This window comes from Saccopteryx leptura, chromosome 3, assembly GCF_036850995.1.
Source record: "Saccopteryx leptura isolate mSacLep1 chromosome 3, mSacLep1_pri_phased_curated, whole genome shotgun sequence".
NCBI classification, from domain to species: domain Eukaryota; kingdom Metazoa; phylum Chordata; class Mammalia; order Chiroptera; family Emballonuridae; genus Saccopteryx; species Saccopteryx leptura.
The window spans coordinates 349,750,916-349,777,180 of record NC_089505.1 but is presented as its reverse complement, the minus strand read 5'-3'; the positions used below and the strand labels follow the sequence as shown (position 1 = coordinate 349,777,180).

Sequence of the window (26,265 nt, the reverse complement as noted above, 5' to 3'; positions counted from 1 at the left end):
TTCTCCTCCTGCAGCCATGGCTTGGTCGGAGCAAGTTGGGCCCAGGTGCTGAGGATGGCTACATGGCTTCACCTCAGGTGCTAAAATAGCTCAATTGCTGAGCAATGAAGCAATGGCCCCAAATGGGCAGAGCATCACCCCATTGTGGGCTGCTGGGTGGACCGCGGTCAGGGTGCATGTGGGAGTCTGTCTCTCTACCTCTCCAAATCTCACTTAGGAAAAAAAAAAGAATCACGAAAATAATGAAAAAATCAAAAGATATTAGCAGGTTTTTTTTTTAAAGAAGATAGCAATGAATTCTTATTCCAAAAAGAAATCATAAAAACTATAGTTATAGCTTAGTTTATAATAATAACAACCATATGAAAATTTACTGAAAGAAAAAAGAGACAAACCATAACCTGATAATGCAGAATCATAAGAATCAGAGGGGTGGACTTTAGAAAATGACCTAAGAACATAGGTGGAAGATAATTTTGACCAGGTGGCTTTAATATCTAGTCATCTGGAGAGACCAATCTTGGAGTTATTTGCATTAAGTACTTGTTCTGCTTTCATTATTATTAACATTCATTCTATGAGAGTGGTTAGAGAGGATATGAGTGATAGTCATTCCTGATCCTCATAAAGCTTTATTTATTTTTAATTAGTTAAGTTTGCACTCTGGTCAATATCTTAGTCTTTTCTGAGTTAGATTGGTGCCATAATTCCCTGTGCATACAGCCCACTCTGGTCCATTAATGAGATGAGGCACGTTCCAGAGTGGACAGCCCCCATGGCCTCTCCTAGTTGACGTCAGAATTTTCCGTGGCTTTATTTTACTAGATTAGGTGCCGTGGAATTCTTCTATACTGCCTAGTCCTCTTCTACAAGACTTTCTGTTACTGTTCCAACTTCTTTTGTTCTCTTTCTACTCTGACAAGATTTTATAAGTGGATGAAATATGATGAAGGAAAGGAAATTAAAGTCAATGTGATAGTATATAGAAAGTAAAAGACTAAGTTGTATTTTGCTTATTTTAGAATTCTAATTGTACTGGGTTCCTTTCTCTTTGTGAATGGGTATGATCCTGATAAATTGAGTGTCCTGCTAAATTTTCCAACTGGAAAAAATGTAGATAAATTAGGCTAAAATAATACCATAAAGTTAATAATAGTTGTCAAAGTGAGTCCTTAATATGTCTAATTTAATCAGTATCGTACCCTTGTGTAATATGGAAGAAAATTATTATACTTATTTTATAAATGAGGGAACCATCTCAAAGAGGTACATTATTTTGCCAAGAGCATCAAGGAAGCCAGATGTAGGGGCACAAATAGAATTTATAGGCTTCTGAACAATAGATGCCATGGTTCTCATCTTCTTGCCATTCACTGTTTCCTTCTGAGAATCCAGAATTCATATTTTAAACAGTGGACAGTGTGTTGACAATAAGAAAACAACATCTTTTCCTCTATTACAGTCAGCAGTGCATGAGTTAATTTAACTGAAGCATTATAGAATACTGTACGGACACACCAACCAACAGTGGCCAGAGAAAGTAACCTAGTGATGAACCATATGTGTGATGCAAATGACTCCGGGTCAAACATCTGCTTTTTCAGACAGACTCATAAACACCATCTGTGGAACTGCTTTTTGAATTACAGGGATAAGATTAAAATGTATCTATGTATTGGAAAATTATATATATTTATGTTTAGTATTTAAAAACAGAGATTGCATATTTTAAATTATGTGTGACTCCAGTAATTCCTGTGAGTTTTAATAACGATGAGGGCAGAGACATTAGTTTGTGTCTATGCAATCTTATTAAGGGTTTATTTACTATAGGTTTATACTCCACTCTGTTGAGGAAAATATAATGTAGTTATTGTTCCAAACTAACAGAAAAAATAAAACAGTTATAACACCAACCTGATAAAGTAGTTTGTGTTTGGAGACTCCCAAACACAAACTCAAAATTTTCTCTCATTCTCTAAGTTTGTTTTTTGACTTGTGTGTTTATTTGTCTGATATGTCTACCAACTGGTTTCAGTTGAACGCTCTCAAAGAAATTTGTCTTCATAATTAAGTGTCTTTTTGATATTTGCTTAGTCATTGCATAAGAAATGAACATGAGTAGAATGTGCCTCTTGAAAACCAAACCTCGTTGACTCCTTAGCATGTTTGTATTAATTTTACCAATGTCATAGTAGAGGTTGGAACCCTGACTAGTGGAAGAGAGAGCAAAAACAACTCATTAAGAGCTGAGGCACTTTGGACAAGAGAAGAAGAATTCCCACCTAAAACAGAACTTTTTCAGAATGCTTTTCTCTAGATGTTTTTGGTTAAGAAACTCTTAGAACTAGTTTCCCCTCTGCATTCTTCAGTCCCTTTTAGGTGCATGGATGATTCATTTATTCATTTAAACAGTTCTGGTGATTTAGGTAATAACAGTGCTTTACCATGACTTCTTTGGATTAATATAAATACTGGTTTTAACATGGTGTTTGGGAAGAGCATGATATTTACCCAGCTCCTCTAAACACATCACTTTCATAGTTTTCATATTGATCAAATATATAATAAGAATAAAAAGATAAAACAATAATATATTTAGTTAGCTCTATATTATTTAGATGGACCAACTTTAATTTTTTTGTACATAGATGTCAAAACTCTATTTCCACAAGCAAAAACACCTTACTATCACAAACCAGTTCATTTCTCTTAGAATGAATGAGGAATCAAAAGTAAATGTGAAGAATAAAGAAATCCAGGAATTTAAAGGAACAAACCCACACTGGAGCCAGAATTTAGTAAGTGTACAAGCCATACGTAATACTTCTCTAGGCCTGTGAGAAGCATCAGATGGTAAACACAGTAATTTTGTAGTAATTATAATGTTCTTGATGTAAGTGCACACTGTGTAAATATAATTTAGGTGAATAAGTGTTATAATACATATTTTGGTTGCATCAAATAATATATTTTCTATTTAAAACTTCTAATTGATAGCATGTCCTATTAATAATAAAAATAATAATAATAATATTGCCTCCTAGTGGTAGAAACACATCTTGTTTAGCTTTGTATCTACTTTCCTTTTATACCAACATATAAATATATGCAGGATAATATATACACACACACACACACACACACAGCTTAGAACAACATTTTGCTTAAGAAAATGTCTAATATATACCTGATAAATACATGAAAGAATAAAGTAATGAAGAGACATTAAATGAATATTTAATAATTTTGAAATATGTATGTAAAAACACATTATAAAATATAATGCTATTGAAATATTTTGAAACTAGCATATGTTACATAAACCCAGTGAGTGATGTAATAATAAAGGGTAATATATATATATATATTTTTTTTCTTCTGGAATCTATTTCTTGCATGTTTTATGATCATTCATCTTTTTAATACTCCACAACCATATTGGGCAGGTACTGGTGCCATCCCTATTTTATACATGAAGAAACTAGGACACAGAGAATCTTGTCATGTTCTAAGGTCATAAAATAGGAAGTTATAGAGCTTGCATTTGGTGACATATTACTTGGCCAAAGTCTTAAAAAATTATGCTTGACTGAAGGTAAACTTGTATAAGTGGCAGTAAAATCTGTCTTGCTATTTTTTGAATTCAGCTTTTAGCACAAACTTGAATAAATATTAAAATTACCAATTTAGTCAAGGAAGTTACTAGAAAAATAAAAAAATACTATTAAATACCCTTTTTAAGAATAAGAAAAGTAAACTGCATATCAGGAAGGAGTAAACAGGAGGAGCATGATCTCAAAATATAAATTATTTTTGCAATAACTACCTAAAATTAATTTCTGCTTAAAGAAGTATTGCACAGCCTATCAAAAAACAAAAGAAACAGAAAAAAATTGTGATACACGACTACAAAAGCAGTAGCATTGATCAAAACTCCCGGTTTCTTTCAAAGTATGCTCCATTATAAATAAAGCTCTAAAAATAGTTATAAAATTTGTAACTAAGTCAAATGCTTCATTAATAGGAAAAGGGCAAATGAAGTATTTCACTGCGCTGTTTTGAAATGTTTCCAGTAGGGAAAATATCAAAGCAACACTAATTTACAAATGTAAGCATTTGTACATTTAGCATTTTAATTTGTAATAAATATTTTGTATAAAAATAATTCAAGCATATTAACTGACCACATGGAAGTCTTATTTATGTGGTGATGATAAGGGATAATTATTTCTCCTCACATAAGTCTCTGAAGTCATTTAATTATTTATAAGTGTGTTATACTTTGAAAATTTTATTCTAATTAGTTTGTATTTATCAAATTAATGTTTTATAACACTTGAAACATGTTTTCTTGAAATGATGAATTTGCTATACTTTATGATTATTGGCCATAAGTATGACTAGATACCTTTTCAAAATATTCCAAAAATCATATTACAGTTTATTTTTTAATTTTTCTAAAACAAATATTATTAGAAAGGAATTTTACCTATTTTTTATTAATGAGTGAATATGATTTTGAGATTTTTAAACAGAAATTATTTAATGAATTTAAGTACTTATTAGAAAAAATCAGATTTCAATACAAAATATTAGAATGTAAAAATTTTTCAACTCCAACTAATTTCTAACGTCTGTCTTTTTTATTATTATTATTAGTAAGTGAGGGACGGTGAGGCAGAGACAGACTCCTGCATGCTCCCTAACTGGGATCCATCTGGCAAGCCCCCTACCAGGCAATGCTCTGCTCATCTAGGACACTGCTCTATTGCTTGGCAACTGAGCTCTTTTAGTGCCTGAGGCAAGGCCATAGGGCCATCCTTAGCTCCCAGGGCCCATTTTGCTCCAATGGAGCCATGGCTTAGAGAGAGGAAGAGAGAGAGAGAGAGATGCAGGGGGAGGGAGGTGGAGAAGCAGAAAGTCGCTTCTCCTGTGTGCCCTGACTGGGAATCTAACCTGATACTTCCTTTTAGTACTTTAATTAGCAATAATCACGCCTTGAATAAACCTCATTGGCTACGATACTGCCACTGCGCAAAGCTTCCTTTTAGTACTTTAAAGCTGCTGTTTAATTGCATAAATGCCTCCATTGTTTTTTATGACAATTTAGCAGTTGTTAATTTTATCATTCTATTTTATTCTTTTTTATTTAGAAAATTAAGGGGGTCAGGTCACATTAATCAACAAGAGTATATAGGTTTCAAGTAAACATCTCTATAGCATATGAACTGTTGATTTTGTTATGTACCCAATACGTACCCAAGGTCAGATTACTGTTCATCCCTGCATATTTGTTCCTCTTTCCTACCCTCTCCCCCCCCCACACACAACCTCCTCCCCCTGGGAACTACTTCACTTTTATCTTTGTCTATGAGTCTTAGTTTTACATCCCACCTATGTGTGAAATAGAATTCTCAGCTTTTTCTGATTTACTTATTTCACTCAGTATAATGTTCTCAAGGTCCATCCATGTTGTCGTAAATGGTGATATGTCATCATTTCTTATGGCTGAGTAGTATGCCATTATATGTAAGTACCACATCTTCTTTATCCAGTCATCTATCGAAGGCCGCTTTGGTTGTTTCCATGTCTTGGCCACTGTGACTAATGCTGCAATGAACATATTGGTGCATGTATCTTTATCAATGTTTTTGAATTTTTGGAGTAGATAGCCAGTAGAGGGTTTGCTGGGTCATATTGTAATTCTATTATTAGTTTGAGGAACCCCCATACTTTCTTTCATAATACTGTACCAGTTTACATGCCATCAGCAGTGAATGAGGGTTCCTTAGCATCTCCAACACTTGTTGATGCCTATTTTGTTAATAAGCCAATCTAACAGGTGTGAGGTGTTATCTCATTGTAGTTGATTTGCATTTTTCTAATACCTAGTGAAGATGAGCATTTTTTCATAGATCTGTTGGCCATTTGTATGTCTTCTTGGGAGAAGTATCTATTCGGTTCTACTCCCTATTTTTTAATTGGATTATTTGCTTCTTTGTTGCTCGCTTTGTGAGTTCTTTATATATTTTGGGTATTAACCCTTTAGCAGAACTGTTGTTTGCAAATATCATCTCCCATTTTATTGGCTGCCTTTTTTGTTTTTGTCTGTTTCTTTTTCTTTGCAGAAGCTTTATAGTTTGACATAGTCTCATTCATTAATTTTTACCTTTACTTCCCCTGCCTTTGTGGTCAAATTCCTAAATGTTCCCTATAACCAAGGGCCATAAGTTTAGTACCTATGTTTTCTTCTTTGTGATTTATTTTTAGACTTTATATTTAGGTCTTTGATCCATTTGGAGTTATTTTTTTTGTGCATGGGAGAAACTGTAGTCAAGTTTCATTCTTTTTCATGTGGCTTTCCAATTTTCCAAGCACCATTTTAGGAAGAGGCTTTCTTTTCTACATTTTGTGTTTTGGGCTCCTTTGTGGGAGATTATTTGTCCATATATATTTGGTTTTATTTCTGGGCTCTTGATTCTGTTCAATTGGTCTGTAGGTCTGTTTTTCTGCCAGTACCATGCTGTTTTGATTATTGTTGCTCTGTAGTATAATTTGAAGGCAGGTAATGTGATACCTAAAGCTTCATTCTTTTTAATCAGGATTGCTTTGACTATTTGGGGTCCTTTATTGCTTCATACAAAATTGGTGGTTTTTGTTTTATTTTTTTTTAAAAAATGACATTGGGTTTTTATTGAGGATTGCATTAAATTTTTATATTGCTTTGGTAATATGGCCATTTTAAGTAGTCTGATTCTTCCACTTCATGAACATATAATATTTTTTCATTTCATTGTGTGTTTTTTATTTCTTTCAATAATGTTTGTAATTTTCAGCATATAGGTCCCTCTCATCATGTGTTAAGTTTATTCCTAGGTATTTTATTTTTTCATTTTTAACACAATTGTAACAGGATTTTTTTTAAGTTCATTTTCTGAAGTTTAATGTTGGCAGATAGGAAAATAGTAGTTTTCTATATTGATTTTGTATCCTGTGACTTTACTATATTGGTTTATTCTTTTCTAATAGTTTTTTGGTGAAGTCTTTGAGGTTGTCTATGTACTGGATCATGTCATCTACAAAATGTGACACCTTTACTTCTCCTTTCCAATATGGATGCCTTTTATTTCTTTCTATTACCTCATTCCTCTGGCTAAAACTTCCAGAACTATGATGAATAAGAGTGAAGGGAGTCCAGAATTTAGAGGAAAAGACTTCATTTTTTCATCACTTAGCTGATAGTTTGTCATATATGGCCTTCATTATAATGAGGTACTTCTATACCCATTTCATTGAGTATTTTAAACATAAATAGGTATTGTATTTTATCTAATGCCTTTTCTCCATCTATTGATAGAATCATATGATTTTGTTCTTTGTTTTGTTGATGTGGTGAGTTATGTTGATTGATTTATGTATGTTGAACCATCCTTGTGCTCCTGGAATGAATCCCACTTGATCATGATGTATTACTTTTTAAATGCATTGTTGTATTTGATTTGCTGGTTTTTTGTTTAGGATTTTTACATCTGTATTTATTAGAGATACTATAGTTTTTTTGTTCGTGTGTTGTCCTTACCAGGTTTTGGTATCAAGGTTGTGTTGGCCTCATAAAATGTGTTAGGGCAAGGGTTGAGAACCTTTTTGGCTGAGAGAGCCATGAATGCCACATATTTTAAAATGTAATTCTGTGAGAGCCATACAACGACCCGTGTACGTTATGCATTATCCAATAAAAATTTGGTGGTGTCCCGGAGGACAGCTATGATTGGCTCCAGACACCCGCAACCATGAACATGAGCAGTAGGAAATGAATGGATTGTAATACATGAGAATGTTTTATATCATATTTTTAACATTATTATTATTTTTATTAAATATTTGTCTGCGAGCCAGATGCAGCCATCAAAAGAGCCACATCTGGCTCGTGAGCCATAGGTTCCTGACCCCTGTGTTAGGGAGTATTGCTTCTTCTCCTGTTTTTTGGAAGACTTTGAGAAGGTTAGGTACCAAATCTTCTTTGAACATTTGGTAGAATTCACTAGTATAGCCATCTGGTCCTGGACTTTTATTTTGGGGGATGTTTTTGATAGTTATTTTTATTTCTTCCTTGCTTATGGATCTATTTATGTATTCCACTTCCTTTTTAATTGTCTTATTTTTCTTATTGAGTTTAAAATTATCTCTTCCATCTTTGGTTTTGTGTAATTTATCTACAATGTGCCTACCTGTGTGGTGTTCTTGTATTCATCTTACTTGGGTTCCACTGAGTTTTTTTACCACTAGGTTGATTATTTTAAACAAATTTAGTTATATTTCAGTAAATATATTTACTGTAAATATGTTACATTTTAAACATTTTTAAAATTTTATTTTACAGCTTGTCCTGTTGAACTCTAATGTATTAGATCTTTCAATATTGCCCACATGTTCTGTATGCTGCAGGATAAATAATTTCTGTTGTCTATTTTCAAGTTCACTAATACTTTGTTGTTGTTGTTTATTTTTACAATATCTCATCTGCTGTTAATGTCCATTAATTACTGATATTATAGTTTAATTATAAGTTTTTAAATTTATTCTGTGTTGTAGTTTTAATTTCTCTATTGAGATTTTCCATTTCTTTACTCATTATGTCTATCTGTGACTTTAAGTCTTTTAAAAGAATTTTTATTGGTCTTTTAAAGTCTTTACTAATTGTAATACTGTGTAAATCTTTGGTTTGTTTCTATTAAATGTTATTTTCTTTGATTATGAATCACATTTTCTGCTTTTTTGTATATCTAGCTTTTAAAAATATGTTATGGTAGGTTCAATGGATAATACATTGTAGTGGGTTTGTATTATGTTGTCTTTTAAAAAAATATTATTGAGTTCTGGTCTACCAGACAAATTATTGAGATATCATTTAGAGCTCTTCAGGTTTTTTGCTCTGTTCTTAGGATGTTTTTGTTTTTATTTGTTCCTTATTTCTAGGGAATACATTATTTTATGGCTTGATTTTTACTTTTGTTCTTGGCCTTCCTTGAGTCTGAAATTCTCAGTGAAGTCTTCTTACTGTCATTGGACTTAACTGCAATAATTGCTTGGTCTCTGATATTTATGTTCGATTCTTAATCTTTCATTAAGCATCCTCTCTGAGGCTTTGTGGACTCATCATTCCCTGTATATGTGCATTATGGGCCTTTATCAGTATCCCCGAGAAACCCTAACCAAAACATTTGGGACCCTCTGCCTTATCAAACCACCCTCCCCTCTCCTTCTGCCTTCTTTTTCTTTTTTAGTACTTGTCCAGAATTCTAGCCATATCCTCAAATCTATGTTTTAGTTCCTGACTTCTTAGTTCATCAAGTACCAGATGCCCTGCCAGCTCTCCAACTCCATGGATCTATTTCATTTTATGACTGAATCATAAGTAATTCAACTATTTTGGGTCAGAATTTGAGATTATTGTCGCTGTGAAACATATTTAGTAAGTTTCTTGTTTTTGCTGCTTTTTCTCTGAATGCTTGGTTCCTTAATGTGGAATTGCTGTATCAAACAGTAAAATACATTTTAATATGTTTTTAGATTACTTTCTGAAAGTGTATAAGCAATTCTTTTACACCAGCAATTTATGAAAATGCTACTTTCCCTGCCTCTTTATCAAAATACATTTAGAAATTGAAAGTCTCTCTTTTACCAATTTTTAAAAAAAAATTATTTACAGAAGCTGAGCTTGATTGGGGTAGAATAAAAGACTGTACCAAGCATTATAAACTGTTACAAAAATGTTTAACCTAAGATGAACAAACACAGTGAAAATGTTATGAATCTAGTCTAGTAGAGGCTGTAAACACAAAAATGTGTAGTACAGAAAAGGAAAGTGAACATAATAGGATTTATCAAGGTTTCTTATTTGTTTTACGTGCACTTACATTATTCCATATAATGTTGGAAATGTAATTTTAGTGTGACATTAATTTATCATATTTATTTGAGAAGAAACAACTTTCAGAAAAGATTTTCAGTCATGAGTTAATGACCCAAAGTCAGACTGAAGTTATTTCACCTTCAGTTGAATGTCCATTTAGAAGATAATTTTTCCCAAGGTCAGCTGCAATTAAGTTGAAGGCACCTCTACCTTGATTAGTAATTTCATTGACATCATTAACAACAAATGGTTCACTACCCTGGGAAAGGTTAAATCTACAAATCCAAAGTTCTGAAGAACAACTTGAGACCAGTTTATTTGAATTTAGCTTTCCCTTCACTTTTCTATATAAGACAAAAAAAATATTAAATGGAAACTCTTGAAACCTATGCTGAGTTTCAATGAAACTTTGAAACTGATCAATCAAACCATGAGCCTTTTATATTCTCCATGAATCTCAAAACAAAGTCATTAGATTTTGTTGTTAAAATTACAAACAAAGCTGGTCTGTCAGCAAGCATAGGTCAATGTACTCATATGCTCCACTAAAACCATAAAAATGATATTTTATTAAAACATGAGTTTGTTCTGTCATTCTATATACCCTAGCATGATTGTATGAAAAATTTAAGTGTATGTTAACACTATATGAGTTTAAATTATCTAATTCCTAAAATTTTCTCTTACTTTCATATCATGTTATCACCGTGTTATATACAGAATTCTACAATGTTTCAAGATCATAGGTACTCAGAAATTTATTTTACTTTAAGATGACCAAAATCCATATATTAAATCTTCTCCATATTTTAGTCTAGAGATATATTTTGAGATTTTGTTTTGAAAAATTACATTACTATCTTCTATGCAGAATCATGTACAAAACAACCAAGTTATTGTAAGAATATCTTTATTAAATCATCGCTCACCATAGCATTTTTTTTTTTTAATCTGAAGCTGGTAACGGGGAGAGACAGTCAGACAGACTCCCGCATGGACCGGGATCCACCCGGCACGCCCACCAGGGGCGATGCACTGCCCCTCCGGGGCGTTGCTCTGCCGTGACCAGAGCCACTCTAGCGCCTGGGGCAGAGGCCAAGGAGCCATCCCCAGAGCCCGGGCCATCTTTGCTCCAATGGAGCCTTGGCTGAGGGAGGGGAAGAGAGAGACAGAGAGGAAGGAGGGGGTGGGGTGGAGAAGCAAATGGGCGCTTCTCCTATGTGCCCTGGCCGGGAATCGAACCCGGTTCCCCTGCACGCCAGGCTGAAGCTCTACCGCTGAGCCAACCGGCCAGGGCACCATAGCATTTTTCAAGAAGTTCTTCAAATTTTTCTGGAAGAAGTTGTTTCATAGGGAGAAGGAATAAAATTTTGCTATTATGGGTTTTTGTAGGAAGAGTTATTATTGAATGCAAAAGTTGAAAGATAGAGAAAGAAATGGTGATAATCCCTAGGAATTTTTTTTAGTAGGCAGATGATGCAGAAGATCAGAAGTTTTGTTTTTCTTATACATTGTACTCAGAACAAAAATAATGTCTCTTATAGAGCCTCCATAAATGTTTGACACTGAAACCACTGTCCTTTTCAAATCACCATACATGCATTAATGATTTACTAGGGGTTGGGTCAAGGAATTACTCTGAATATATAAAATAACTTACATCTATCTGCTCCCCAATTATTCACATCAGAAACATACTCTATGTAAACCCGTGGCAGTGGAAAGGTAAAATTGAAAGTAAACATAAAAGGAGACATTGATATAGCAGAAAGCAAAATAAAGTTTCTATAAACCATAACAGATGAGAACACCACAGGACTAGTAAGGAGCAGAAGCTTCACTTTATTTTGCTTTCTACTGAACAGTAAGGCTCTCAAAACCTGTTTAAATTGCCATTTCTGTGATCTCACACAATGCTCTTTTAACGCTTAGGTTCACAGCATTTTACTAACTTACATGCATTACATAGATTAGATTTATATGCTTTTGAGGGCAGGGGTTTTAATGCTCTTTGTAACTCCCTAATTTAAGTAGGTGTCAGATTCATAGTACATGCTGAATAAAGGGTTGCTGTTTTTTTTTTTTAATGAGAGGATATAACATATAACAAAAAAGGAATTAACATCCATATTATATTATGAGCTTCTCCAAATCAATAAAAGATAAAACAAGTCTATTTAAAAATGAGGGGACTAAACACAGCAGGCAGTAAATAAAATGGAGAAATCAAATGCCTCATAAACAAAGGAAACTATATATAAGCCTCATTTGACATGAGGGAACTACAAATCAAAACAACAGCTATAATTATTTCACACCATCAGATTAGAAATTTCAAAAGTTTAACAGCAAAAAATATTTGGAATGATATATGAGAAGAGAAACTCGAATACTGCTTAGAGAATATAAATTATTCTAACCTTTGCAGAGCAATCTGGCACTATCTCATAAATATATACTCACTTTGAGATTCCGAAATTCCACTTTAGCTATAGAGAAAATACCTTGCACTTATGAGAAGACAAAGATGAATAGACTCTACTGACATAAATGATAAGAGTACAACTCTGTCTAAAAATAATTAGGGCAAAAAGCAAATTAAAAAATTACATGTATGTGTGTATATATACATATGTATGTACATTATTATCTTCTATGCAGAATCATGTACAAAACAACCAAGTTATTGTAAGAATATCTTTATTAAATCATCGCTCACCATAGCATTTTTAAAGAAGTTCTTCAAATTTTTCTGGAAGAAGTTGTTTCATAGGGAGAAGTACTGGACTATTGGCTGGACTATTAATATTATGGCTGAACTATTAATATTATGCCTCAGAATTAAAATTTTCTGTATTGTTTAAGTATGCACATATTTGGATATAGCCCAAATTAATGGCATTGTTTTCTTCAGTTGAGCAAGATTTAGGTGTGGGCTTGGAAGCTGAATTTAGGAATTAAACTATAATATTTTTTTATCCCTTAATAAAAATAAAAAAACTGTAAACCAGAAGTAATATCTTGAAAAAGATATAACTTATCAATAGAAAATTTTACATGATTAATCACTACAATAATTGGTATCATTTTGTCTCTGTATATCCCGATTAGACTATCATCTCAGACATCTCTACAAAGTTTCCATTGCTAGGCACACAAAACTACCAAAATTCTGCAGCACACCAAAAAATAGATTTTTTTGCTAATCAGACAAAAAAAGTAGGTATAATTTTGATTCATTCACATGGGATGGCTATTGTGTTGGCTGTTATCATTTTTTTATTTGACAACTAAAGGAAAAGAGGTCAGTGTCCTTGACTAAATAGTCAGGTATTGCATGTTTTAAAAATTCTCATGGTATACCGGTTGAAAACTGCTGTTATAGGATGATTTCCCAACTTATGAAAATCAAAACTGGACCACATTCAACAAACCCACCTCCTCACTCATACCAATACAAACACTCTTGTAACATCTTGAAATTTGTATTAAAAAATGGTTTATGTTAACTAAATTGTTAAACTTTTAATCAAGAAACTAGTTTCTTAAACTTTTTGCATGTTTATTTGCCAATTTATTTTTTAAAATTTGATTAAAAAATTAAATTTAATGAGGTGACATTGATCAATAAGAATACATAGGTTTCAGAAAAACATTTCTATAGCACTTGAATATTCATTGTGTTGTTTGCTTATTTCCCCAAGTCAAATAATTTTTCATCACCATATATTTTGTCCCTCTTTACTCTCCTCCCTGCCAACCCCTTCCCTTCCACTACCTCCTCACCCAAACACCTCACCCTGGTCAATTTATTTGTTTTAACTAACCTAAACTCTTGAAAACTACCTTTCATTTACTCAAAAAAAGTTTCCTTCTTTTTTAAAAGGCTTTTTTATGATAAAATAATTGCATATTATCACAAGAGTTGCTATAGTGACATCACAAGTTTTAATCTGGACTTATTCTGCAGATCATGGTCAAATAAAATGATTGTGTTGAATCTAATTTTACAGAGTATTTTTCTCTCTGATCATAAATGTAAAGAGGTATTTAGATTTCATGACTTATAATTGATATATTTACTATAAAATAACAAAGAATGTACTTACATAATTTCCTTTTGCTATTGTTGTTTTCAAGGGCAAAAGGAACAATGTTAGTAAGAGTTCACTTTGATTTGCTGATCAAAGCCAATGATCAGGTAGGTGTGGTGTTTCCTTTATTCCCAAATTTCCTTAATAGGAAATTCAAATAACTGTTGTAATACTATCATGGCATTCAAATTTAGAATCATCTCAATAATATCTTATGCCCTGCCCACAACTAGTTCATGAGTAACTTGGACTTAACTCCTGAATAGTTGGTATTTGTGAAGTCTTTTGAGGGAACATGCATGTTAAGTCCCAAATTTTAAGAAGCAGAGGTAAATTTTTAGATTGCATTTACATTTCTAAAATCTATCTTATGTAACATTTTCTCAACTAAAATTTGTATTATATTGCCTGACCTGTGGTGGCGCAGTGGATCGAGCGTCGACCTGGAACGCTGAGGTTGCTGGTTCAAAACCCTGGGCTTGCCTGGTCAAGGCACATATGGAGGTTGATGCTTCCTGCTCCTCTCCCCCCCCCAATCTTCTTTAAAATGAATAAATAAATAAAAACAATTTAAATATATATTTTAAAAAATTTGTATGATATTATATGGTAAAATAATCTATAGGTCCTATTGAAATCTGTGGTATACATACATGGTAGATATTTTAATAGTGTCCAAGTCAGATGTGTGTGGTTTGATTTTTTTTCAGTAGTTGATATAAAGGAAAAACTGTATTTCAGTGGTTCATGCATAGCAAAAGTAAGGTGTTTCACATTTATTTGTGCAATAAGAAATCAATAGAAATAATACAGACATTTTTGGAAGGGTTGGGCAGTTTACAACTTGAACCTATATTTCTTATATATCTCCTATTAATGTGTATATGTATATATGTATACATATATGTATATGTGTATATATTTGCTACTGATAGATGTCACTATACATATTTTTTTTTATCACAGTATATTCCTTACTACCTTCTGATCATAGTAGATTTCTTTTTTAGGGTGGCAAGACATAATTTTTTTTCAATTACAGTTTATATTCAGTATTGTTTTTTATTAGTTTTGTGTGTACAGCATAGTAGTTAGACCGGCATATCCTTTATAAAGTATTCCCCATGGTAGTTGCAATAGTGCATAGCACCATACTTAGTTATTACAATATTATTGACTGTTTCCTATGCTGTACTTTACATCCCCATGACTATTTTATAACTACCAATCTGTACTTCTCAACCCCTTCACCTTTTTACCTAGCTCCCCAACCTTCCTCTTCTTTGCCAATGATCGGTAGTCTGTTCTCCACAGTAGACATTCTTATTTTCTTCTGGTCACAGTAGATTTTCTTGTTATTTGCATGAAATGTTTTATCATTCCATTGCCTTTAATAACTAGCTATGGACCAATCTGCCTACAAAGTGCATTTTTGCTTCTTGTCATAAATTGAATAAACTCAGCATGTAGAATCATCATCATATTTTAGTAGCTCCATAAAATTTTAAATCATTGGGTCTCTTTGATCTAGTTTTATAATATGAAATAAATAAAGCTGTGATTACCTTACTTCAAAATATCTGAAGTAGTAATGCCCTGATTTTTTAGACACTTACTGATCAATAATTACTTTATTCTTGTTATAAATTTCAATATTTTTTCAATAAATTTCATGAAAAGAGATAACATTCAAGTACTCTGTATACAATTCACTTTTGTAATGAAAATATAAAAGTTATAAGTGGCTAATCTTTCATTAAAATATTAGGTTTTTCTAATTATTAAGCATGGAGAAGTAGCATGAGTGATTTTCTGTTGAGGCTGTATACCATGGTGTTCAGAGTTGACTTTGAAATCAAGCAACTTGACCTATGGTTTATTTATCTGAGACCCACACAAACTTTAAAATCTATATATATCCTAGGTCTCTAACATTTACACAATTATGAACATAATAGCTAACTCTTTGGTAGTTGAAAAATTTAAATTAACATGTGGGTAAAGCATTTAACACAGGGTTTTGCATATAGTAAGCTTTTTATGTGTCTTTATTTTTATTGCTATAGGAGATGGTGATAGTAGCACTAGTGGCAAATATAGCAGCATGAATCCAAGCCACAGTGCATTGAACAGAAGGTACTTGACAAATGTTAGTCTTCACAGAAAGAGTAGTAATCAGGATTAAATACCCAGAAACGATGAAATTTACTTATAATTTTTTTAAGTGAAAAATTTACTTACAATTTTTTTAACATCTTTCTACTTTTTAGAAATTAAAAATAATAACAAGTATGAGCTAGAAGGTCATCTCAATTTTGCCAGTAGGATACCTTTGAGATATCTTAAATTTTAGCTTAAAAATAAATAACAGGGTGTGGTGTGCATTTTCTTATTTAAATATCCTGTGATACACAAAGTTCATTGAAAGCTAAGATCTTGCCTGACCTGTGGTGGCGCAGTGGATAAAGCATTGACCTGGAAATGCTGAGGTCGCCGGTTCGAAACCCTGAGCTTGCCTGGTCAAGGCACATATGGGAGTTGATGCTTCCAGCTCCTCCCCCCTTCTCTCTCTCCTCTCTCTCCCTCCCCCTCTCTCTCTCTCTCTCCTCTCTAAAAATGAATAAATAAAATAAAAATAAAATTTATAAAAAATAAAGAAAGCTAAGTTCTTTATTATTTTTTAAATGACAAATTACTTTTATTTTATTATCATAATCACTTCAGTATACCTGGCATTACATGTTTCTTGAATTTCCTATACATGCAATAACCATAAATATTTTTAAATGTCAATCCATTTAATATGTGAAAATCTGGAATCATTTAAATTAACTGTGACAATTTTACACTTAAATCCACTTCTGTATTAAGTATTTTATGTTTGCTAAATCTCTGCACTTCCCTTTCTTTTGTAGCTTCTGATCTGAGGGTCTTTAGTGCAACATACAAAATATTTTTCAATTGCATAATTATCAGGACATATGAAAATAGGTTATGTCTAAAAATCTGCAGAATATTATGGTATACTATTCTGGAACCATACATTTCTGATTACCCTAAATATTCCATATTCTCAATGATCTGTTTTATACTTTTAAAAAAATTTATAAAATTTATTTTAAAGCATTAAACAAAAATAAATAATACAAAATTTATAAATAAATCCCAGCATCTAATTTTACTATATCTTATATTTTATTCACTTCTCACTAAGAGTATTAGGTATGATTTATATCACAAAGACTGTATTTACTCAATTTTAATGATTTGTCAAAAGTCAGATTTACTCTCCCTGATACTTAAACATTTTTAAATGAAAATTTAAATTATCATTATTTAGTTAGATTTTGAAGAAAAAAAGGAAATCATATTATAGATTTTAAAATTCTTAGCAAACTCAAAAAGAGTCTAGAAGCTTTGCTAGAAATAAATGATAAACATTTATTGAAGGATCTTAGGGTTTGCAAACAGTAAACATAACTAGGCAATAGCCAGAGTGTTCTGAAGAAATAAGAAAAGAGAACAGTTCTTATAGTAAAAACATACCTCTTGAGAAGAACTAGTCCTACAGTCTTAGCCTTTGGATTTGTCTGAGATGATAATCCTAGATGATCAATAGTCTGGATAATGGATGCCCGGTGGCAAAGGTAAGTGAACCTTCTTTCCCTAGTCCTTCAGGTGCTAATCTACGGTTTAATGTATATCCAGGCATTGATACAGGGCTGGAAAGTTCAAAAGTGTAGTTTAAAATAAAAAATCATTTTCTAGTAATTTAGTGACTTGACTAAAGTGACTCCATCTTACATCTTCACTCATTCCTCAAACCTACTATTTTTTGCTCATTAATAGGAACTTCTAGAAGAGGATAAGATTTAAAGAACCATTTAATACATTTGCAGAAAGTATACTAACATCTCTAAGACATTTTAACATTATTTTTAACTATTTTAGCTTAAAGAAAAGACTTTTTCAGCCTAGACTTTTGTTCTAGAAATGAGAAATAGAATACTTATGTATGTATTATCTTTATTTTATGAAGGAAATTATTTTAATCAGAATCAATTTATCTAAATTTTCTGATTGAAGCTATTAAAAATTGTGTAGCAGAAATCATAATATTCCTTATCTATACTTTATGAATCTATGCAGTTTCATTGAAGGATTCAAGATCAAGCTAAAACTTCTGGTTAAGAAACTCAAATGTGTGCCTGATCTGTGGTGGCAGAGTGGATAAAGTGTTAACCTGGGACATTGACGTCACCAGTTCGAAAACCTGGGCTTGACTGGTCAAGGCATATATGGGAGCTGATGCTTCCTGCTCCTCACTCTCTCCTCTCTAAAATTAATAATAATAAAAATCTTAGAAAAACAAATGTGAAACTGGTGTGGGTATTTATAGATGTCTAGGGTACAAGTTCAATTCTTTGAAAAGCAAAATATGATACCTCCAGTAGTTGGACCTTTCCAAATCTAAGAGTTTAAAATAAGTTCTTAAAGAAATGAAAAACAACATGAAAAAAAATATTTAACACACACACACACACACACACAACACACACACACACACACACACACAGCCATACACCTTATTTGAGAAGTAAAATTGTGGCTAGTTTATAAATAGGGTCATTTTCTTTTACAAAGGTAAGGGGATAATAGAAAGTAAAATAAAAAGCATTTTTCAACTTAAGCAAAAGCAGTTCAAGGAAAGAAGGGAAAATAATGCTGAATGCATATAATACTAATTAGCTAAACTCTGGCTATTTTGACCACAGATAGTCATTTTGATAAAAATTGTATTTTCTTAACATTAATTACCTTGGACTCCTATAAAAACTAAATAAAATAGAGAAAATTAAACTTTTATTGAGCATTTTCAAGTTGTCTCCTCTTATCCACAGTTTCAGTTACTTGCTGTCTGAAACATTAAGTGGAAATTCAAGAAATAAAAGTTCTTGAGTTTTAAGTTGTACAATGATCTGAGTACTGTGATGAAATCTCTCACATCCACACTTTATTCTGCCCACGATATGAATTATCCCTTTGTCCAGTGTATCCATGCTTTATGTATTACCTGGTCATTTGTCACTTAGTAGTTGTCTTGGTTATCAGATTAACTGTCATGGTATCACAGAGGATTGGATAAAGAAAATGTGGTACATATATTCAGTGGAATACTACTCAGTAATAGGAAATGATGACATATTTCCAAGTGTGGATAAGATATTTTCCTTCAGTATGTTGGTAGCAACACTTGTTATACTCACTGTTATAATAGATGGAGGTATAATTGATGAAGTACAGAAAAATCTTGTATCTCGAATATAATAGAACTCAAAGTTTTCAAATAAGCATTGTAGTAGAATTACTAAATTACTCGTACATACGCCCAAGCAGATTACAACCTTTGAGAAGCCAGAGATCATAGCCATGTGTCACACTGTATCACAGTGACAAGCACATTGCTACTACTGTGTAGGTGCTACACAGTCATAGAAAGAGTGAATAAAATTGTCACACATTATGAGTTCCTGCAGATTCTTTTCAGCCTTTGTTCTTTTGAAACAATGGTGTCTTTTTTTACAAAGAATTTATACAAAATTTCTTTTAAAGTACATACTTAATGCGTAACCTATTATAATATTTTATAAAAAAAACTATAATGATCTTTCTCTAGAAAGAGATTTATAATGGGTTAATTTTGAAAGTGAAAAAATATTGTGCTTTTATTAATATTTTCAATATCTAAGTTTATTTAAAAAGAGGAAAATCAAGCACATAAATACAGAAATATACTTATGCCCACATATACATACTATACTATATATACACATATGCACTCTATATATATACACACATATATAAATATATGAAATATATATACAATATAAATTGTTACTATATGAAAGAATAGTGAGATTTTTATATTTTTCTTCATGTTTTATTTTCTTAATATATACTATATAGATTATGCTGACAAATTTTAGGGTAATATTTTAAAACTAGGTGGGAAGTGGATGTAAATAAAGAATAATATACTTTACATATAATATCAAAATATAATGTGAACAGAAATATACATTGCAGGAATATATTTTTAATTATGATAATAGTTCTAACATTTATTGAAATTATGTAGCAGTCGCTGTGCAGAGTGCTTCCACATAGCTTATCTTATTTATTTCACACCAAATCTAGAGAGTAGATGTGATACCTTTCTCGTGCTTTATAGAAATAGCTTTTTATTATAAGCTTTTCAGTGTTATTTTGATATATTAATTATATTCATTAGATAAAAATTATATTATATAAAAGTTAAAACAATTTACAGAAAATAAAGAACATTATTTTAAAAATTAAGTTCACGAAAGGAGATTATTCCCATAATTGGTCCACTAATGATAGCTTATCCTTCTGTAATTCCACAAATTGTTCAAAACTAGGCTGATTCTAACAAAGTGCCAAATACCTAGACAATTGCTTCAACAAAAGGTATATTCATTCCAAAAGCTGGTGTAAGTGCACTTTATTTTTTAAAATTTAGTTCTGGAGCTACATATTCACCCTCTATAGTACATGTTATATAAAGCCTACTTATAAATAGCTTGTTGAGTCATTAGTGTCTCATGTTGTTTGCAGTTAAATACAACTGTATTTTGCAGCTTGAACCAAAGATAGATCAATCTAAGTCAGTCTACGCAGAAGTGTGCCTGAGTCACATCAATTTCTGAGACTGATGCATAAAACCAGGCCACCTAGACTTTTAAGTATACCAAGCACACTTATTGTTATTTGAGGATTACTAATAATATTCTTCTGGAGTGTCAAATGGAAGTTTTTCAGAATGAAAGGCAATATCAAAGATCTGTACAGCAATCCAATTAAGAAGCCGTTCTAAGGTGGTGTGGCCTCTCGAGGCGTTCTCTTCTGGTTGTCATCAGAGTGCCCTCTGGTGGTCTAGTCGAGTAATTTGAGTCCCTTCTCATAGAAGAACAGACTATAGGACTTCATTCAGTTTCTAAGAGGCTTTTCAGTCACTGGCAGCAACCTGGCAACAGTAATTTGCAAACCCTGCCCTTTATTAAAATTCATTGTCACTTTCAGAGTTAGAGAACTATAATTTGAGAGATCTGAGCAAGACCAAGAATAAATAACATTTTATATAATCGCTTTCAAGAGCTGCTATATAATTAAACACATGTGCAATTAATTTTAAGCAAAAACAGCAGTCATTATGCAGTGCAAAGCTGCTTTATTCTAGCCCTGGTTTATAGTAACAGAATAGATATGAAGTCAAGTGTTACAATTTGGCGTGGTTTCAGTAAATTTACAATTTCGTAAAAGTGCCATCAATAGAGCATTGTTTTTCTTTTTCTTTGTTTCCTGCTTTGTGCCCCTGTTTTAGTAACAAAACATGTGGCATATTGGTTGTGGAATTTGGGGCTACAGCTGTAGGGAATGTAATAAAAAGAACTCTATGTTGAAATTCTGTTTATAAAATAAAAACTATCCCAGTCAATGGGGGGATACATTAAAATGTGCATATTTAGCTTTTTACATTTCTTTTAAACAATTTGTTAAATACATTTTAAAGTGAACTAACTGTGCAATAGTTTGATTTACATGGGATAAACTAAAAACAAATCTTTCTGTGATAAAGTTTTTTTTAAAAAAAACATACAATATTTATTTCATAAAGTCACATGTCTGCACAATGCTCAAAGTTGAAAGGCAAGGGCCAGTTGAAAATATTATTATTCTGAGAAAACTCCATTTTTAACAGACTCTGAGGAATGCATATGTTTTTGTAATGATACATTTTACTGATAATATGCTATACTCTGATCAATGAAAAACTAGAATTGGTCATCAAACAACTTACTTTTTAGCTTGATATCCAGTTAATGTTTAGTTTAGCCAGGGGTAGTCAATCTTTTTATACTTACCGCCCACTTTTGTATTTCTGTTAGTAGTAAAATTTTCTAACCGCCCACTGGTTCCACAGTAGGTGATTTATAAAGTAGGGAAGTAACTTTACTTTATAAAATTTATAAAACAGAGTTACAGCAAGTTAAAGCATATAATAATAATTACTTACCAAGTACTTTATGTTGGATTTTTGCTAAGTTTGGCAGAATAAATCTTTATAAAACAACTTACTATAGTTAAATCTATCTTTTTATTTATACTTTGGTTTCTCTGCTACTGCCCACCATGAAAGCTGGAACGCCCACTAGTGGGCAGTAGGGACCAGGTTGACCAGCACTGGTTTAGACCATTCTTGGTCCCGTACAAGTAGAAAGCTCAAGGAAAGCTCAGATCATAATTTTGAAATTTAATATTTCCATTTTCAATTAACCTTTGATAGAGATCTACAGGAGGATTTTGAAATTGTACTGTACCTGAAGACATCTTTCATAAAATGCAAGGGGCTGGTGCTCAATTAACTTCATGCATTCTAAAAATGATGCCAGCAGAAGTTCATTAAATAAGGAGCTGCAAAACCCAGCTTTGAAATAAGAAGGACATTTATCAGCAGTTCAGAATCCTTCTAGCAGACTGATGACTATAGGGAATCACTTGAATCCATAAATAAGCTCCATGCAGTGCCCTCTAGATCAAGGTAATGCAAGGAGATCTTCATATGCAGCTGTCTGCAGAAAGTTCTAAGAGAGAGAAAAATGACTTAGATTACCCCCTTTAACCTGATAGTGGATTTTGTTTCTTTGTGAACTTTCTACTCTAACCTAATTAATTCAAATAACACTTAGCATTTTCTAGATGCCAAGGATTACACAATGCATTGAGAACCACTGGCAAACAAAATGGGCATAGCCTCTACCCCAAAGAGATGTATAGTCTTTATAAATAATAAGCAAATGTCAAGTTCAATAATTATTCTTTCATGTTACTAAAGACCACACACACACACACACACACACACACACACACATACAGACACACACGTATGTATGCTTGTCTTGCAGTCATTGCAAGTTTAGGTGAGACTAGAAGGAGGGACCAACTATAGGAATGGATTTGTTTTGTTCCAAAGAAACTCAAAGGAGGCCTGTTCAGGCTGCTGTAGTAAATGTGTTCTAGAGCATGTAGGCATTTCAGGCCATGGGTGGTATTATAAATAAAATGAGAACTGCTACCAGAATTAGACTGGGAGTTCCGTGCTGTGATTTATCTTTTAAGCTCATCACGTGCTGTGAAAGCTGATGGATTACAGGGAGGAAAGCGGACATGCACAGACCAGGCAGGAGCATACCACCGCATCCAGGCAAGGGAGTGATGGTTTGAAATAAGGCGGGAGCAGTGGAGATGGAAAGAAGAGAGCAGGGAAGTAACATAACCTGAAGATGAGTTGAAGAATGGTGTGACGGGAATCAATGATATAAGGAGGAGTAAACTTTCTCCTCTGAATATCTGGGAAGGTGACGGTGCTGGTTACTCAAGATGGCAGAAACTGGGGAGCAAGAAGGACATTCATTTTGGACATGTTATGTTTGATATGCCCATGAGGCACCTAAACAAAAATGTTAAATAGGCTGTTGGGTATATAAATCAGAAGCACAACGAAGAGGTTGGGTTGGAGATAACCCTGGAAATAGTCAGCATGTAATCAAGCACTGTTTTCATTACTCATGTTCTGATAATAAGGCTCTCGACTTGGGAGAGCAATGACCACAACAGGAGCTGTACTCTCTTCTCAGAAATTTCTTTCTTTTCTTCTACCCTCTAATAAAGCATTTCATTATGTTCTATTTTATCAGAGCACTGTAATGGTACAAAAATTATTACAATTTCCGGAATGATGTTATGCAGCTTGGTGTAGTGGGAAGAAATCATTCACCTCACATCCAAACTTGCATCCACCAACCACTTATTAATAGTGTGAATTGGTCAGGCTGCTTGGTTTCTGAGGCACTATTTACTCACCATCTATGAAAACAGGAGGCAGAAAATACACTGAATACTGATAGAGTTTGTGTGTTTTTTGTGTTGGGGAATCCAACCTAAAATATATCACAGTAAAAAATAAATAATAAAGCAATTTTTAACTTATGGGGTTTACTAAAAAAGAACTGAATATTTTATTACCTGACTGTGGTTTAAAAGGTTATCCCACCCAGATTGCATTTCTATACTAGAAATATTCTATATTACTAATACCATTGTAAGTATGACTTTATTATTAGCAGGCTGACAGTCATACTTAATACTCAGCATCTATTGGAAATTGAAAATTAGAAGTGATATAGTCAGAAAATTAAATCATTACTTGCCTCTTTAGAGCTAAGTAATTTCATATTAGAATACTTAATATTGGCCCTGTTTAATATTTTGATAATCCTACATATTATTTCAAATGATAAGTAGATTAACTATGTTAAGTACAGAATCAGCCATTTCTGAAATGGTCAGCAGAGAGCCTCAGGGAGGATACTATGGTTACACCTCCTCATTTTCTATAAGGGAATAAAGATTAAATAGTAGTAACTAAAATCACATAAAAATTGAAACAGTTATTTAGTTTATTTAAGAAAGTTTCTCAATACGGAATTAAGATGTAGTAATATGTTTTATTCATGGGAAAAAAAAGAAACTCTCCTGAATTCATGTTTCAAAGGAAAGGAAGGGGTATTTAGAAATATTGATCTATGACATTTTCATAAATTTTGTAGATGGATTATATAGTATAAAGTTTAACATGTTTCCCAAGATAAATATTTTTTTTTCTTTTTTTTTTTTTACAGAGACAGAGAGAGAGAGTCACAGAGAGGGATAGATAGGGACAGACAGACAGGAACGGAGAGAGATGAGAAGCATCAATCATTAGTTTTTCGTTGTGACATCTTAGTTGTTCATCGATTGCTTTCTCATATGTGCCTTGACCGTGGGGCTACAGCAGAGCGAGTAAACCCCTTGCTTGAGTCAGCGACCTTGGGTCCAACCTGGTGAGCTTTGCTCAAACCAGATGAGCCCGCACTCAAGCTAGAGACCTTGGGGTCTCGAACCTGGGTCCTCCGCATCCCAGTCCGACGCTCCATCCACTGTGCCACCGCCTGGTCAGGCCCAAGATAAATATTTTATCTTTATTTAGACAAGAATTTCAAAACTATATGTATGCAATCCTGGATAAATATTTTACTCTCTCTTTTTTTTTTCAGAGAAATATTGTAAAACCTATTGTACACAATCTTCCTTTATATTAGGAAATAAAGACTAATTATAAAATAGAATTTGGATTATTTTCTAAAGGGTAAAATTTTAAATAAAATATCTTTAATTCGGGTTTTATATGTATTTGCTCAGAATGTTCATGATAGTCATTAAACATGTAAAATAGAACAGCCTATTTTCTTGTAAGAACTGACATCCCTGCAAATTAAATTTTAAATGTTTTTTAAGCATATTGAGTTAATGAGTCTATTGCATTGAAAAATTTGACCAGAAATTATTTGTTTTACATAGTGTAATTTATATGACTTATTTTGGGGAAAGATAAGAATGATCCTAGTCTGAGCCCACCGGAGAGGATCCTGGAGATCTCTCTTGAGATTGTTGGGATTTAACAGGATGATAGTATATGTGCTGAGTGATTATGATAATAAGTAAAAATAGTTTATACTCAGTGGTTACCATGTATTGGGCGATACACTAAGCATATTATATGCACAATAGCATAATCTTCTTAACAACCACTTGCCATGATTATTATTACATCCAATTGACATGTAAGAAAATTGCAGTTCATGGAGAGTAAGTGACTTACTGAAGGTCACCCAGCTACTAATGCATGGCAGAGCTAGAACAGGAGTCCACGGTCACCATTCCAAGTCCACATGGTAACCACTACACAATAATGGATTGCAAGGTGTGTTAAATTTTTTGGACATATTGTAAAGGAAATAAGTCTTCATATATTGATTATTTCAGCAGTCATTCATTTTTATACTATTCTTTATAATAGGAAAAACTATATTTTTAAGATTGTTTATCCAATATATGCTATATATGAGGCACCAGTGCTGAGTCCCCCTATGTTTTGTTCAGTACATTGACTTTTTTTGTAAAAACAACCTCTCTAAATTTGTACACACAAAAAAACTGAAAGAGTATCATCCAATAAGTCAGAATAACTAAATAAATTACAGTGGTACCTTAAGATACGAACAGACCAACATACAAATTTGTTTTAAGATATGAGCTGCGATTCAGTCAGTATTTCTGTTCGAGATCTGAGTG

The 26,265-nt window shown here is 32.6% G+C and overlaps 1 protein-coding gene and 1 pseudogene across 3 annotated transcripts in view; one reads left to right on the top strand and one right to left on the bottom strand.

Moving 5' to 3' along the window:
• CSMD3 (CUB and Sushi multiple domains 3) overlaps nt 1–26,265 on the top strand; it is a 1,231,016-nt gene that overhangs the window by 203,251 nt on the left and 1,001,500 nt on the right. The window lies entirely within an intron of this gene.
• Nucleotides 4,979–5,045, bottom strand: LOC136401842 (U4 spliceosomal RNA; annotated as a pseudogene).